We start from the raw sequence: 12,941 nt of genomic DNA, 5'->3' as shown, positions 1-12,941 counted from the left end.
AATGTATATTCGTGCATTGCAGGTCTATTAGTTTGAGTGACGCCCCAACACACTTCCACAACATGTCCATTCTAGTGCGTTGGCAGCCAATTCAAACAATTGGGTTACCTTATCAGGAACAACTTTTTAAATGAGTTTGACAGGATGAAATAACTAAGTGTGATTGTCAGTGTTTATGAGCCCACAAATTGAGTAACTTCAATAGTTGAAAACCACTCACAGACAAGTTGTTGATTTGACTTTACCCCAGAGATGTACAGTATATAAAATTGTTAAATATGAACAATTTCAAGTGCCAAATTGAATGTATTTTTGTGCATGTGTCCTGTTTTCAGTGACATTGTTTTTGTTTGATGTGACAATATTTTCTATGATCTTATATACATTAATATTGCTCGAAAATTGCGTTATATGACTGGCATACCAATCATTCCAGTATGGCTGGTTCTAATAGGTTACTTTAACTGGCCACTGCACTCTGTACGCTGGGCTGTATATGACATACTGCTGACTCCTGCACTTTGTATGCTGGACTGTATATGACAAACGCCTGACTCTTGCACTTTGTGCGCTGGGCTGTATATGACATATTCCTTATCACTGCACTCAGGGTACTGGGGTGTGTATGACATACTCTTGACTCCTGCACTCTCTATACGTGGCTGTATATGACATACTCCTGCATTCTTTATGTTATATTGTGCAACAGTTGCTGGTTGCTAAGTAGACTATGCCAATGATGTTCTTCTTCAAGGTAGGCTGTGTGCACAAAAACATATGTGTTGCAAGAGTTTCATTTTTTACAAACGATTGTGCTGGAGTTTGTTGTGCATGCTAGAAATGTGCTCTTTGCACTGCAATTAAAGCATATTTTGTGGGTACAAGAACTGTGGCATATGTTACTGTGTATTCAGTGAGTAGGCTCAAGTTTTAAGCCCCTCACACTGTGCAATTTTGCTACAACCACAAATCGCCTAATTATTTCATTTTAATCTGAAGCCCCTGTAATTGTCTAAAACAGTCTGAAAAATGTAATGCAATATGGCAACCTGGAGGCATTCTGTACGCAGTTGGCATACAGAATGCCCTCAATGCCCATATCTTCCCAAAAGTCTGCACTAAGGTACAAGTCATATTTTAGGCATCCCCTGCAGTAGAAATACAATTTTTGCTGAGATGCTTCCTAATGGTTAACTACTTCCACAGTTATGCAGACACTGCAACTTTCCTCATTAGAACACTAAAAGTGCAACAGGTGGTTTTAACAAGCCCAATGCTCCCATTCAGGAATCAGACTGGAAAAGACAAACAGCTTTTTATTCAGAGCAGAAAAGGTAAGAACCTGCAACAGGTTTGTTAAAATCCTCACAATGTACATTGATCACCCAGAGGGGATTGTTTTAGACTGTATGCCTACTACTGCAGCTGCATCTAACACACACCATGAAGACACTTTAGTAGTAGTGGGATATGCACATGTATTCAGAATATGTTTTGACTGTTCATTTGTATCTAGAAAAATAAACTGCAAATAAATGAATATATGTAAATACAGAAATCCCTAAAATTTTGACATGCAGCTTTTTTAAAAATAATCTTATGAGAATTAGATGTTTATTAAGGATTTAGTGGGAATACTTTTTGTTGTTTGAAAAAAAGCCTTGGTCATGAAATTAACTATTAAGGTGCCCATACACCTTACGATTATCGGACGAAACTTTTCGTCCGATGATCGAATAGTCGTACGATTTTCGTACGGCAGCCCCATCCTGCCCTGATGATCGCAAGAATCATTTAGCCGTAATTAACCAAAAGCACCTGGACGAAATGCGGTAATTGATTTGCCGTATTTTCGTTAGCGCAAGCGCAGTGTACATCGTACGACTTTTGACGGACGGAAACGCCAGCAACCTTACGACAATCGTACGATCTAGCAAAGTTTTCAAACATGCTTGACCGTAAAAAGTCGTACGATTGTACAGCATTGTCGGTCGGACACTGCAATGCACACATACGATTATCGGACGAAAAGTCGATCGCATACGATTATCGTCCGATAATCGTAAGGTGTATGGGCACCTTAAGATTGAATGTGATTTCACTGTTAGAAGTTACTTCAATGACTGAGATGAAAAATGGGGAGAGGGAAACCTTTTGTGGTCTGGGGGCCATGGAATTTATTGTATTATGTGGAAGCTGAGGAAATTAAATGACAAAATAGAGTAGATTAATGAAGAGATGGGACTACACTGCCGTATCAAGAGGAAATTACAAGAAAAGACCAAAAGTAGCTGTGAGGAATAAGGATAATTATAAAAACAATAGGGTATGCATGTGGCAGAAAGCCTCCATTTCTACCATTATCTCTCCATCACAAAATGTTAGTTTTGGTCAGAACCGTATGAATGGTAATTCAACTCAAGGTTTGACACTATATCCCCCCGTTTCTTCAAACAATTTACCCAGAGATACTGATACTGGGGCTGGGGATGCCTTTTGTCTAATGCGAGTGTCATTAATTATATTCAAAGTTCATGTGGTAGAAGTTACTGATGCATTGGGCTGATTTCCTAAAAGAGTTGTGAATCTTCACACATTAAATCATGTTGAAGATTAACGTCAATTTTTTAAATCATGTAAAAAGCAAATTCCTGTTTACTTATTTCATCTGCTCATGGTTAAATCATTGAAGTGAATGTTAACGCAATGTATTGTGTGAAGATTCTCAATTCCTTTAGTAAATCAGTCCAATTGCATCAGGTATCTATATAATACCCCACAGCGAGCGGTATACTGAGACGCCACAGTATACCATGAGCTACTGTTCGCGGTATACTGAGACGCCGCAGCTGAAGCGGATCCCGACAATTATGTCTGGATCCGCCCAGCTGCGTGAGTAACAGCTGGCTCTGCCTATCTAGAGGCAGAGCCAGCTGTACCCACTCCCTCCCCCGTCCGCTCCGCCCGGCAGCGCCGGCAGATCGGAGCGGGGAGGAGGGAATCCAGCCCCTCCCCTGTCACGGCAGAGGGCTGTGACAGGATCGAGAGGGGAGCGAACGCCGGTATGTGTTCGCTCACCTCCCGATCTACTGAGCCGACCTGTGACAGACTCACCTCATAGTTCTCCTTTAAAGTTATTCAGTTATGTTATTGTTAATGTGATATGTTGCTTTTTGCATGAAAAGTACTTTTCATTGCTTGGCTGTTTGGGTCTAGTAACACCTATTCTTTGTTCTTTGTACCCTGTAACAGAATTGTGTTTACCTTTTTTGGATGTCATTGTGATATCTGTGAAACTGTAAAATTCACATCAAAACTATTTTTTTATGTCTTTGGCAATTAGATCATCTAAAGCCATAGTTTCATTTGGATTTCAAGTTTTCCACTGACATTTAATTCCCAAATTGACTTTATAGTTGCAAAGCATATTCAATTGAATAAACTCTGAAGAACACACTTATCCCACACATTCCCAAATGATTAGGAATAACAGGGTTACATTTTTGTGCTAAATCACTGTTAAAGTACAATTAAACCTTATTTTTTTTTTGCATATATCTACTGCTAGCAAGCGGTTTTTAAAAATTGTAAAAAAAAGTGACCAAATAGATAAAAACGTACCTGTGTCTCTGCTGTTCGCTCCCGTCCAAAGATCTGAAGATTCTTGAGTGGCTGTGAAGGGTCATCAGCTGGGAGAAGAGGAGAGACACAGGGTAAGTCAATGCAGGCAGCCTGGCAGCAAGCACTCGCACAGACACCGTGAGACCCGAGGAGTCTGCACAGGATCAGAGACTTGCACAAGTGCTGGAAGGACTCCTGAAAACTATTGGAAAGAAGAAGGTGATCGAATCAAGAGGCATCATTTAAGTCCTTAAAGCAGAATGGGGGGGGGGGGTAAATGTGACTTTAATGTCACTTTAAGTGATTATTTTTTGTTTACAATCATCATCTGAGCAGTACGATTAATGACTCATTAACCCTGTAACGGACGGTGAATAGTGTGACAGAAGGTCATATGTGTCGCCAAAATGATCCAGTTTTCCTTGAACTGTCAACTGTGTCCAATTGGGAATGTAACTTTGTTTAACCCCACTGGAGAATCTGTGAGTTTTTTTTTTATATACTGGTATGTAACAGTGAGATATTGCTGTTTCGGCAAGATTAAACCTGTATATATGAAGGGGAAAAAAAGCACATCTAATATTATCATTATAGATTATCTTTGAATTTATGATTCTGGCATAGTGGAGCAGCTGAGTTAAAGACCAGCTTATTGTTTGCTTATTATTAATTAAATTATTTGCATGGAGATGGGCCAGAACAATGTGAGACTGAGGCAGCAGTTGTTTCAACTTTTCTGCGACTTGTGGAGCTCCTGCAGTACAGAACTCAGTTCAGCTTTTTAGAGATTAGCATGTTTTGAAAGACTTAAAGTAAACTTGTCATCTCCTTAAAAGTACTAAACTATCCAATTGAATGAAAATTAGGCACCTAGAGGGCTTTTAGAGTCCTACAAGAGCACAGTGGGTGACTAAGTTTGGAAATGCCAACTTAGCTGGCCATACACCTATAGATTTTCTGCTGATTTTCCATGGTCAGATGTAAAAGTGCAGAGTCCGCCATATACGCTAAACGCTAAATTGTGTGAATGGAGGAATCTATCGCTAGGCCAAGCTTTAGTATCTTGCAAGTCGGCCCTGCTCGCTGTCAAAAATACCTGAACATTCTGATTGGATGTAGGCATTGTTCAGGTATTCTGAGAGCCAGCGTGGCCGACTAGCAAGATACTGAAGCCTGGCCAGTGGGAGATTCCTCCATCCACACAGTTTACTGTAGATGGAGGAATCTGTTGCACTTTTTCCATCTGACCATAGATAATCTGCAGAAAATCTATAGGTGTATGGCCAGCTTTACACAGATAAAGACCTAAAACATAATGATGACAACAATGATAGCTTACCTTGGTGACAAAATGTGGAGTAAGAGAGGGTATAGCAGAGCACAACTTTACCACCATTTGAACATCCCTAAAGGTATAAGCTATAGTCATAATGTTTAATTATTTTTCTTAAACATAAGTGCGAAAGAAATGAGCTTCTCGTTATTAATCTTGTCAGTCTGTGTTCAGATTTTGTTTCTATAAATAGTTAGAAATTGTATATGTATACAGGGAAGCAGTGGTGTAACAGTAGCCATAGTAGCCCAAAAGGCTGCAAAGTGGCCTGGGGTAGGAGAGGGCCCCATTGGGGGCTGGTTAGGAAAACTAAACTGTGAAGTTTCCAGTATAGAAGGGATGAAGTCAGTTTCCCTAGTCACATATCCTACGTGTCCGTTTACATCAGATTCTCCATAGACTAACATGGGGTCCGGCAGTTTCAGTTTTTTCCTCCATCGCAAGGTGGAGGAAAAAACTGTACGGACACGGATGGAGGGGGGCGGGCTCCTGATCAGCCCATGGCAAAGGAGCCTTACATAGGAAAGGAATCAGAATACTTAAAAAATATTTGAAAATCTTTTACCTGGGATTCAGTTATGGGCTGCCTTGTATCTTTTAAAAGTCAATTCCTTCCTACTATCTGAAGAGGGAAAAGTCAGCAGATACAATTTTCAACCTACTGGTATTGCACTGGAATGTAGCCAGATCTCTATAGCTCCCCAACCATCTCCATTCTACTAAAATAAACTGTAACACTTAAATAACTTTCTATTTTATTGGTAAATGTGAATAATAATTATTTTCCTGATCATAATGTCCACACCCAAACTCAAGCAATAAATCAGCATTTCTGGTCTCTACACCATTTCAATAGCTTTAGAATGGCTCAGTTAAAGAGGTAGCTAGCATAAAGGATTAAATAACAATAGCAAATTGGTTTACAGTTCAAAAAGTATTTTATATTTCCTCTTGGGTTCTTTTGGTTAACTTATGCAGTACATTAGAAAGTGGTGGTTTTGGCAGGTGTATTGTTTGAAAATATGATATACAGTAGGTGGAATTTTTTCTTTTTGAATGGAAAAACTAATTGTGATGAATTGTCAGTAAGATTCATTCAAGGACGTCATGGTGTTTGGCATGATGAAGTAATAATGTCCATTACTGGCCTAGCTTTTGTTTTGTATAAAGAACTTGTAGCTTCACGAAACAGAGCTATTAGAAAGATATGTGTTAGAGACCTGTCAGTAAAGGTTTTTCCCATCTGAGCAGTTGCTCTGTTGGGTGTGAGAAAGCAGATTTCTGGGGCTTGGTCTTCTTCTGTGCCTGCTTTCTCTGCAAGCCCTTGTTTTTTCTTCTTCTGCTGCTCTTCATTCAGTATCTACTTGGTGCTCTTGCACACTTGCAACTGACTTTTCTGTTTCAGGTTATCGTTTGCCTCTTATCAAAATGTAGCTGCTATGGGTTAAGTCAAGTGTGCTGCAGCAATGGCTGTAGTGTATCATGTGGCCAATGGCAGTCAGCACTTACAGTATGGCATAGGGCATGTTATATTTTAATTGCAAAAAAATGTGGGGATATCGGATAAGCATTTGATTTTAAAATTACTTACGATGATTATGCTAAATATTTATGTTTCTTTAGACTTAAACATTTTTAAGGCTATAACAACAGAATATGTAAATGTAATGCAATATCATTATTGGTTTACCTACCTTAAATATTACAGTGCTAATGAAACATTAGCAATGAGCACCTTAACCAAAATCATATACGTACAGGTACCCCTTCCTTTTTCCTGTTTGGGCCAAGGTCATAACACTTATGTTCTTCTACTGTGTTCTGGACTTTCCAAATGTTTCCACTTACGTCTGAGTTCAAACCTAGACGGCACCGTTTTTGCGTGTTTATATGCATGTTAACAGCATGTGGTTATTTGCGCGTTTATGGGTGTTGTGCACATTTGTATATGTGCGTTTTGATTGGCAGCTCATAAACCATTGTGGACAATGGAACAACGCGTGTATAAAGCGCAAAAACTTCACGGAAATGTGCAACATGCCTCTGTTGTGCGGTGTTGGCCATTTCCAATTAAGTCTATGGGGCAAATAAGCACTTTTAACTACCCAAAGAAGCTCCTGTATCTTTTCGTGCATTTTGGCGTTTTTCTGCTCAGGTGTGAACCAGAGCCATTGAAAATCATGGGATTTCTTGTGTTGGGCATTTAAAAGTGCTTTTCGAACCGCTCAAAAACTCCTGGGTGTGAACCAGGGCTTTACTGTCAGTCAGCTTAAGTATGACGTACACACTTTAACATTGTTAAGGATATGTTATCGGCTAAATAACAACAGGATATGTACGTGTAAAACAATATAATTATTGATTTATCTACCCTAAATATCTATGGTGCTAAGTAAACATTAACAATGAGCATCTTGACTAAAACCATACATACTGTGACCCTTCCTGTTTCCTGCTTGGGCCAAGGTCATAACTCTTATGTTTATCAAGCATGCTTCTGTGATTGCAAAAATGGCCTACAGGTATGTTAGCAGAAGAGAGGCATATTTTTACAATCCTATTAGCTTAGGGTGATGCTATTGTTTTAGATTTATAGTGATTGCATAAAGTGCTTTATTGAAGGTGAACAAACAATCAAGTGTTAACTATAACACTTTAACAGACTTTTTTACTGAACTTCTGGAAAGTCACATGCATAATTTTTGTGGTGCACAGAACTATGAAGTCCTTAAAAGAAGAAATGCTTATCAGTGAGTATGCCAGGCCAGCTGAGTAATTAAAGTGGAAAATGGAGTAAAAGTGCCCCTCCCCAGGTCCCCAACCCTATATATAACTTTGTCCTGCATCCATCTAGCAGATCTGGTGACATCACAAGAGCTTTTTCTTTCTTTCTTTGTAGCGGCTCCTGGACTGAGCGGTGCTCACGTAATGATCAGTCCTGAAGTACTGTGAGCCGAAGCTGCATGATGACGCACCCCAAGGGGGTGTGTCAGTGGCAGGCTACACTCACAGGAAATAGGCAGAATGACATGACTGTTTTTCTTGTTGAAGAGCATGAACCTTGGTAGACTGCTGGAAAGTAGAGGGGAAAAGAAAACCTTGGGCAATTTTTCTTAACACAGAAAAGGGCAGGTACTCCACAAATTCATAAAAAATTTTACTTGGAGTTCCACTTTAATTTTTATAATAAGTTCACTTCAATGTGCACTACTAAAATTTACCAGAGACATTTAGAGAAGAGTTTTTGCTGGATTACACTTGCCATCAGATTGGCTGAGAGAGATGAACAGGTTAATGGCAGCAGCTGCATGCAAGCAAGCCTTTTTTGTGGTTTACTTTAGCTGACAAAAAAAGAAAGATCTCATCAGTGCTGGATCTTCACTACAATAGTATTGTTTGAATAGTTATTTGAGATCGAAGAGCACACATGTATTGGAGTAGAGTTCTGTCTTCTGCAACTACTGCTTCTGAAGCAACACACGCCTGCCAATTTCATTTTCACTTTATGCTGTTCCAGCAAAATCAGAACACCAAGAGCTTAGTAACAGAACTCCATGCACTTTCCCAGTTTATATACCCATATTAAAACTAATTACTTGGGATGTCTGATGCAGGTAAATGGGGACTGTCTCATGCTGATGATTTGAAAACATTTGATTGTGGATGACATCTTCTGGCTTCTACTGTTTATGGCTTTAAAATAGCAACCTATTCCATAGTGTCTTTAATGTGTTTCTGAAACCTATCTACAACTATGAAACACAAACTGCAGAAACAATTACAAGGCTGAATGTTTTGCAGTATGAAGTTTAACATTTTGATTGATTCTTACAGCAAGGATTACTATATCTTGCCTTATGGCACATTAGACAACTATTTCTTGCAGTTTTCCAAGCATTGGCTGATTTTTATGGTGCCAAGTCACCCTGTGTCACCGAACCCTTTTATTTATCAACCCCAGATTGTAATTAGACGTGACAGAGATATAAATTCTAAAAATAAACAGTTTCATAATCTAGCAGAATATTTTGCCAGCTAGTGGGGAACCTATTCAATGAGTGCTGTTTTTAGTGTGGTTTTGAGATTCCAGGCTTTTGATGATATCCCAAAGCCCAAATACATAAGTATACCCCCCTAAGGACATTGCCATTTTTGGAGAGCTGTAAAGAATGGGTGACTTTATCTCTCTGGTTAGCGATTATCCTTCTGATCAACAGCCCATTGTGCAGCATGCACTAGTAAACTCCATACATTTTTCTATTAAAGACCCAAGAGAGACACAAGCAGCACCAATCATGAGTTAAATATCTAGAAGCATTGTATGTTAATCAGCAGATGCTCAGTCTGTCCCTGTTCTTTCTATTAGGACAGTCAGACTTTCTTGTTACTGAAATTGAGAGAGAAGCCTGCTAAATAGATCTATCTAAAAGGTAAGAAATATTTCTTAGAAATTATTTTTAGATATGCTGTGTGAATGGGAACACATATCAAACATATAGTGGGGGTTTCCTCAATTTTGACTGTGAAAGTGGAAATACACTACAGTTCTGTTTATGGTCCTCGAGCCTGGAAGCTTTGTAGAGCTTTGAATGGGATAAACTTCCATTTCTAGTTCCACATCTTACCTGTTAGCCTGTCTCAGCTGTCTTTAGACTAAAAATTGACACGAGTTTAGTTAGTGGCTTGGATGAGCAGATGATTTGTTAGTGTTATGCTATGGGCTTGCTATACAAAGCCCTGTTGCAGGTAATGAGGTAATCACATGCGTCTTGCCTTGATGTACGAATGTTACTTCAAAGAAGAAGCCCTATCGGTATTACGTTTGGTTGGATTGTAGGATCGAAAGGAAAGGTTGTACCTCTCTGGTGAGAGGTCAGAGAACAGCTGGTATAAATTACCCATATTTTAAATTGCCTAACACATTTACAAAGGTTAGTATACAATAAGAACATTTACTATTAGGACATTGAGGAAATGGATACTGAACCAAAACCTCCTGAGTATCACCTTTTTTAACAACTACAATGCAATGACAGCAATCATAAAAACCTGAAAGGTCTTCCAATTCCTTTCCACTCTAGCCATAACTAAAGTAAAAAAGTTTTGGCTTCAGTTGCACTTTAACTAGACCCAAAAACAACAATGTAATATCTTGTGGCTTAGCAGTCCTTTGCAGATGTGGTGGTTTTCTTGTTTCATGCTAAATACATTATCTGCAAGTACAGAAAAATACCTGTTGATCTTGCCAGCAATGTAGTGTTCTTGTCAATTACTGTGATCTTAACAGAAAGCACAAACAATCTGAACTTCTGTAAACTACTAATCCCATGAGCCCCAATGTAATAGACAGCACCATCCCTATAATGAGGTGGCATCCCTACCAACCCTTTTCCGGCCAGAGCATCCCAGATTGCTAAGAGCTCTTAGCAACCTGTGATGCTCTAGCCGTCGTGCCACCCAGCTCCTGGCAAACAGTGATGTCAGTGAGCTGAGTGGAACACTGTACAGACCCTGTGCCCCCATCGTTTCCCCCCGTGGTAACGTGCACCACTGGCACCAGCCCTCTCCCCTGCACCAGCAGAACCTTCCCTGGCCTTAGGCAGCAAATAGTCTAGGGACACCCCTGGTAATGGAGATAGGCAAAGACAGACGTGTAAATTCCAGCCTGGGTGACAAGCCTGGGTGACAAACAGGGGAGGAGTGAATGTAGCCACACAAGGACAGGAGGCATGCGAATCACAGGATTCAGGGGCAAAAATAAAGGAGAAAAGCCTCAAAAAGGAAAACGAATGTAGCCACAACATTTAAGTACTGGAAAGAGTACTTAAAATACATCTTTTAATTTTTTGGTTTAGCTACGCTTTAAGATGCATTTGATTCACTGTTTATCAGAATGACCCTACAAAGCAGTGGCACTGTTTTCTTCAGAAATGGAGCTGGATGTCTGTTCTGTACTGCTCATGTGTGGTGTCTGGATCACTGAATGAATTGAAGGGCAGTCTATGACACACCGCCTGACACTTCACAGGACTCTCTGCAAAACTGTTACACATTTACATAAAAATGCTCTGACACATTTATTTTCAGCTCTTGAGCGCTCTGTAACATAAAAAAAGTGATTTCTTCAAGGAATCTGCCTTATATGAGGCAGATTCACTTTACCACAAACCCGAATAACTCAGCATTTATCCCAGTGAATAAATTAACATATGTGGTTTTATCTTACAATCAGTAATAACCGGAATATTTTGTGGTATTTTTGCTATATAACATTATAGTTGAGCAATTTGCTAGATGTAGCATGCTTCAACTTTCATTGTTTAAAAACTTGGGCGAGATTTTACATTTGAAATGTTGGCTAATTGATTTACCACTACTGGCAATAAAAAGGCCATTTAACGACACATTAATATTTAAATAACACATTTACAGCCAGGGCAATAGAACCATAAATGAGGAAAGTAATTAGTCTGCTACCATTACTGGCAGCAAAACTACTGTTTGGCTTTTTGTTCCTGCTACAGCAATAACAGTAATAAACCTGCAATTACTAATGGTGTAGGTTATGGAGAAGGCCACCTATTCCATGTCTCCACAGCCTCAGAAAGCCTCAGGCACTAACAAAATGAATTTTTATGAGCTCTGTAACAAACCAATGACAATAAGCCCTTTATCCCAAATAAAGCCATTAACAGCTTCCATGCAACATAACTTTATAGAAGCCAGAGCTAGACTCCTTTATGAATGGGATATTCAAACAGTACCACTTTTGTTTTACCTTTTTTGTAGCATTTTCATATATTTTTTCTTTCTGCAAGACTCTTTGGACTTTGGCCATTCAGTTTGAGATGATTATAATAGATATTGCTAAAATTCATTATATGAAAACAAATACTGAAAGAACAAATATTGTGAAGCTCTGCTATGAAAGAAAAAATAATACCTTAAAATATGTACATCTCTCTCCGCCTATTGTTATATATTTTCGGGCTTTACCTATACATATCCCTAGATCTGAATTGGTTTCCTTCCAGTCTACTTTGGTTAAATTTATTTGGGGGTAAAGGCCATCACTTGCAAATCACCACTTTGTATAGTTCCAGGGACTTGGTGGACTTGGCGTTCCTAATATTATTCATTATTATCATGCCTCACGCATTCTGTCTATTCTACTGGGGATCCACCTGATTGGAATGGAATCATTTGCAGCAAATGATTTGCCTGTGGATCTTTTGAAATGGCTACCTCCTATGCAGGGTCCAGCTATTATCAGGGATCAGCAAGGTGTCCGTGACTGCTCCTTGCGGGGTCCGCCGCCGCTGTACGAAAAAGTTGGTATGTCCCGACCCCCCTGTCCATATGCTATGTTTTGGTACCTTCCTGCAACATGTGCAGTAAGTGTTTTTTTTCTTGGGGGTGGCCGCTGAGCTTTCTTTTGAGCGGGCATCCAGTAGAGAAGAAATCAGTGGGGGAGGCTGAGTGGCAGAGCCTGAGGCTGTAACATTGTGGCTCTGTGTCACTACACTGGTAAGCCAGCAAAGTTCTTGGGACGGAGGGAACACGGGGATAGCAGCAGCTGAGACTTGGTGTCTGGCCTGGGGCTTGGGGGGACAGAGATCACCACAGTAAAATCAAGCAGCTGGCCTGGTGCCCAAGACTGAATAGGGGCCTGACCCTGGGGTGGGGGTGGGGCAAGCCTTTGCAGAGGACAGGAGCTGTTCTCTGCAAAGGCTTGGCCCACCCCCACCGCAGCGTCGGGCCCTTATTCAGCCTTTGGCACCAGCTGCTTGCTGCTACTGTACTGATCTCTGCAAATGCTTCCCCCACCCCAGCGTCGGACCCCTATTCAGCCTTTGCCATCAGCTGCTTGCTGCTACTGTACTGATCTCTGCAAATGCTTCCCCCACCCTAGCATCGGACCCCTATTCAGCCTTTGCCACCAGCTGCTTGCTGCTACTGTCCTGTTTCTGCATCAGCACAGTAGCAG

The sequence above is a fragment of the Nanorana parkeri genome, unplaced genomic scaffold, assembly GCF_000935625.1.
Source record: "Nanorana parkeri isolate BGI_ZX_2015 unplaced genomic scaffold, ASM93562v1 scaffold100, whole genome shotgun sequence".
In the NCBI taxonomy this organism is placed as follows: Eukaryota; Metazoa; Chordata; class Amphibia; order Anura; family Dicroglossidae; genus Nanorana; species Nanorana parkeri.
Note: the sequence above shows the minus strand (reverse complement) of the source record.